At 36.7% G+C, this 5,156-nt stretch overlaps 1 non-coding gene across 1 annotated transcript; it reads right to left on the bottom strand.

Annotated features, from left to right (window-relative positions):
• Positions 1-4,188: 4,188 nt before the first annotated feature.
• Trnas-cga (transfer RNA serine (anticodon CGA)) lies at positions 4,189-4,263 on the bottom strand. Its single transcript has one exon. It is a non-coding gene; the product is annotated as a tRNA-Ser (tRNA).
• Positions 4,264-5,156: the final 893 nt, after the last annotated feature.

A 5,156-nucleotide genomic window follows, 5' to 3' on the forward strand; every position in this document is an offset into this window, starting at 1 on the left:
TACAGAGGAATAAGTTTACTTGGTTCAGCATATAAGACAGATGCTAATGTTTTAAACACAAGACCTAAAAACATAATGTAAATAGCAATGCCTGAGAAACAAATGGATTTTAGGAAAGGACACACTATGATAGATGCAGTTTTTATTTTACAACAGATAATAATATAATAAAGAAACACAAATTGCTTTTATCGACTTTTAAAAAGGTTTTGACAATGCCAATAGAAAGAAACTTTGAAAGATAATAAAGATTTGTGGATTTCCAAAACATGTAACAAATGCTATAAAAAGTTTGCATCAGATGACGACTGTCACTCGAGATAACAGAAAAATGACTAATGAGACACCAACTAAGAAAGAAGAAAGATAAGGTTACTCTGTCTCCCCAACTTCGATTAACATTTACATACATGGAATAATGAATACATGGGAAACAGGATTTCAAAAAGGTATATAAGTATGCAGGAGGACTCTTTTAAATAACTGAATGTATGCTGACGATGCAGTGATCCTAACAGATAAAGCAGAGGACCATCAGAAAGGAATTTACTTATCGAAACAAATAAGTTCGAAATTTGACATGGAGATATCAACAGAAAAGACTAAGACTTCGGCCTTCATGGGGAAAGAACACATTAGAATCAAAACTGCGGTAGGACAAAAGATTTTAGAGCAAGTAAATCACTTAGTTAGCTAAGATGTGAAGTTACATATGACAGCAGCAAATATATAGAAATTAAGCTTATTAAATTTAGCCAGGTATGTGGAAAAATTAACATAAACCTTAAAAACAAAACGAGGAAAAATACTGAAATTAAATTCTACAAAACAGTTGCAGTCTCCACACTACTGCGGGAAGCAAGACCTGAGTGGTTAGTAAAAAGCAAGAAAGCCATATTCAAGCACAAGAAATGAAATTCCTGAGATGAGTTAAAGGTTGCACAGTAGAAGACAGACCTACGAATCACATATTAGAGAAGAACTAAAAATTTTAATCTAAATGATAAAATCGTGAAGAGAAAATGGGAAGAACACCTAGAAAGAAAATATAAGTGCCAAGGAACAAGAGATGAGCAACCTTACGACCCAAAGGCGTCAAATATGAAAATGTGCTACTCTTTGTAACGAATGCTGCCCCTTATACTGAGAAAGCTGTCGAGTCACTAAAAATCAATACAATAAAAAGATGCATGTGACCTGCTTAGCTCCTGTCTTACCGCAGAGCTGCAGAAAAGTTTCGTAGTAAATTCAGGGGCGTTGGCAAATTTATTGGGTGAGTCACAGAGGTACTTTACAACGCCAATTCACGATTTTCAGCTCTTTAGTTGTTAGCTCCAGACATTTCCTTACCACCATCTCCTATTTTGACGATATGGTGGTCCTGGATTGATGCCTGCAGCTAATATTGACAGAACTTCAACGTTGTTAAGCATTATCAATTCATTCGATAGCAGTGCAGCCACCTAAGTTGGACTAGTCCAAGAACTGATGACTAATCCTGAAATTTCAGGCAAACTTTGGTACATAAAATCATGTTTTGGATTTACTCCTACTGCTGTAACTACTCTGGAGCAATCAGAAGTGCCACTAATGAAGCAGACTGAACAAGGGAAAAGTATTGTGAATATGTGTTTGTGGTAAATGGGAAAAGAAGTGTCAAATAAAATGGAGTATGTGTTAGAAAATGAATTCGTTGGGTGAAAAGTTCTCTCTTAATCATTAATTCTATATCCAAATAATGTTGCACATATGCTCCTCTTGTATCAGCTGAAGTAAAAGTAAATTTCCCAAAGTACAAAACTTTGTAGGCTGGCAATAGTAAATCCCCTTCATTTTGAAAATTTGCATAAGATCTGTATTGTATATTGCAGCTCAGATCTCATAAACTGAAGTAAAAATGAGTATATACAAAAACATAACACATTATAGGTTAACTATGTTCTAATACTGCTAATAAAAAGCACACTGCAACATCAGATTTCATAATTCAGCTTGCTCCTCATACACGTTTTATTCTTAAATAAATAATTCATTATCATAAGTTGACTTACTAATTTATTTTACAACAGAAATCTGACCTCATTTTTATATTGTTAGACCATACTTTTTATGTTATTTTGCATATTTTTGTAAATTTTTGCTCATAAAAACATATCTTCGGGCATATCATGGTGATTATTAGAACATAAAAATCATAGTTCTACTAATGCCCTCATATTATGTTAATGGCAATGAAAAAACCTTTATTGAACACTATGCAAACTATTTATTATGTGACACAAATATTAAGAAATTATATTTCTAACACCTGTGTGTGTAAGTTTTCTGTTACATAGTAGTAAGTAAGAGTGTTCATGCATTTATGAATCGAATTCACAGATTTTAAGCTGTGGTATACACATCATTACTGACGTTTTATAACTTAAGAAGTATACCATAATGTCATAAAATTCTTGTATCTTGTAGGACTTTTGTAAAACACATTGTGCAAATGTGTCATATGCTGGTAGGGCTTTGCTAATATGGATGCTTGAGTAGTGTATCCCACTTCCTTGTGAAGTACAGTAAAGTTTCCCATCTCTTTGTATATAATTTTTATCTCTTGTCACGTTCATGATACACACAGTTCAATCTGCATCAGGTATTATTTCTTCTACAGTGGAAGATATTGATGAGAGAATTTGCTGGCTTGTTACTGTGGGATTTCCCAACTGTTTGAACAGATCCCTGTAGGAGAACCTGCATTGGGTTCTCTATATGAGTCTGATTACCCTATTTCAAGTAGTAAAAATTCTCATTGTTTGAGACTGATTAGCCCACAATACAGCGCCATGCGTCACAAAGGAATGGAAATACCAGCGTAATATGCTTCTTTCGTTGCCACTTTACCAAGAATGGATGGGATCATATGAATCTCTAATGGTGCTTAGTTAACTCTTCTACATAGATGGGAATACATACTGTTCAATTGAGCTATCAAATGGCTCAAATGGCTCTAAGCACTATGGGACTTAACATCTGAAGTCATCAGTCCCCTAGACTTAGAACTACTTAAACCTAACTAACCTAAGGAGATCACACACATCCATGCCTGAGGCAGGATTCGAACCTGTGACTGTAGCAGCAGCGAGGTCCCAGACTGAAGCACCTGGAACCGCTCGGTCACAGCGGCCGGCGAGCTTGCTATCGATATTCAGTCCCAGTCATAAGGAAGAATTTGCTTTTGGTATTTCTTCATCTCTGAATGTTATGGTCATGTGATATAGTGTATTTCATATAGTGCTAAATGGTATAAATCCCTTCTTGTTGACCATGGGAGACAAATAAATTCAGAACTTAATCAAAAGTAATGATGCAACCATAGTGAGGTTGTTTTTTGGGGCTTAGTAATAGGAATGATTCTGTCACCAGAAAATGGAATGAATCGTTCTTTTTTACTTGTAAAGCTAGGAACATAGTTTACAAAAATAAGGAAACATAAGAGACAACGCTCAAAGCCCAGGTCATGGTGGCCCAGTCAAATAATGCTGGTGATGCATTTGCATTGTTTACAATTCCATTCTGTTTCCTGACATTTAAATATGGTGCATGCCACGTCTCTGAACAATAACTTGTGACACAATGTTCAGCTCGCTTGAATAAACATTTGTTGTTTACACAATCGAATACTTGAGAGGAGTCATAAAACAATCTCACATGTGACATTTTTCTGTCAATGGACTCTAAAACTTGATTTCCAAGCGAAAAGACAGTCTATTCAGTTACAATGTCTTTATACAAACCAAACTGATTTTTGATGAGGATCTTGTGGTTAGCAAGACATCGCATAATCCTATCATATGTGGACTTTTCAAGAAATTTTTGTTACTAGTAAAATGACTGTGGTAGCTAAAATCACAATTCACTAAAATGTGGTTTATCTGTTGATTTATGAGGTGTAAGTTCATGTGCAAATTATTTTCCTTGAGATCACAATGGTTTTCAAATAATGCAAATTTTGAGGTAGTGTACCAAGACATGTGTGTTCTACATATTCATAAACGTGAATAAATTTGCATTTCTAACTGTTCTGTGAGACAAAATATTTCATACAGTTGGTGAACATATATACTGAACCACTCTGAGAGTTAAAGTGTATATATTTTGAAAACAGGAGGTTTTTGAAACTTCCTGGCAGATTAAAAGTGTGTGCCAGACCGAGATTCGAACTCGGGACCCTTGCCTTTCGAAGGCAAGTGCTCTACCAACTGAGCTACCCAAGCACGACTCACGCTCCGTCCTCACAGCTTTACTTCTGCCAGTACCTCGTCTCCTACCTTCCAACTTTACAGAAGCTCTTTACAGAAGTTTGGAATGTAGGAGACGAGGTACTGGCAGAAGTAAAGCTGTGAGGACGGGGCGTGAGTCGTACTTGGGTAGCTCATTTGGTAGAGCACTTGCCCGTGAAAGGCAAATGTCCCGAGTTCGAGTCTCGGTCCGGCACACAGTTTTAATCTGCCAGGAAGTTTCATATCAGCGCACACTCCGCTGCAGAGTGAAAATCTCATTCTGGAAACCTTCCCCAGGTTGTGGCTAAGCCATGTCTCCGCAATATCCTTTCTTTCAGGAGTGCTAGTTCTGCAAGGTTCGCAGGAGAGCTTCTGTAAAGTTTGGAAGGTAGGAGACGAGGAACTGGCAGAAGTAAAGCTGTGAGGACGGGGCGTGAGTCGTGCTTGGGTAGCTCAGTTGGTTGAGCACTTGTCCGCGAATGGCAAAGGTCCCGAGTTCGAGTCTCGGTCCGGCACACAGTTAGAATCTGCCAGGAAGTTTCATATCAGCCACACTCCGCTGCAGAGTGAAAATCTCATACAGGAGGTTTTTATCGTCTCTAACTTCATTTCTTTAATATAAAAATTGATGTCAGCGCTTCAGATGATGTAAAATATTGGAAAAGCTGAAACCTTATTTAACCAGTATGAGAAATTAACTCCTTATTTTTATAGCAACTTTGATCACATGCTTTAAATTTGAACTGTATTTAAACATATTAAGTTAAGTACTTTGTTAGAACGCTTACAATATCTCGATACAGTTGCTTTTGGTAAGAAACAATATGTATTTTTAGCTTCCAGGAATTGCCTGTTCTCTACACAAAGAAAGATAGTCAAACTTAGACA

This window comes from Schistocerca nitens, chromosome 4 (assembly GCF_023898315.1).
Source record: "Schistocerca nitens isolate TAMUIC-IGC-003100 chromosome 4, iqSchNite1.1, whole genome shotgun sequence".
Taxonomy (NCBI): domain Eukaryota; kingdom Metazoa; phylum Arthropoda; class Insecta; order Orthoptera; family Acrididae; genus Schistocerca; species Schistocerca nitens.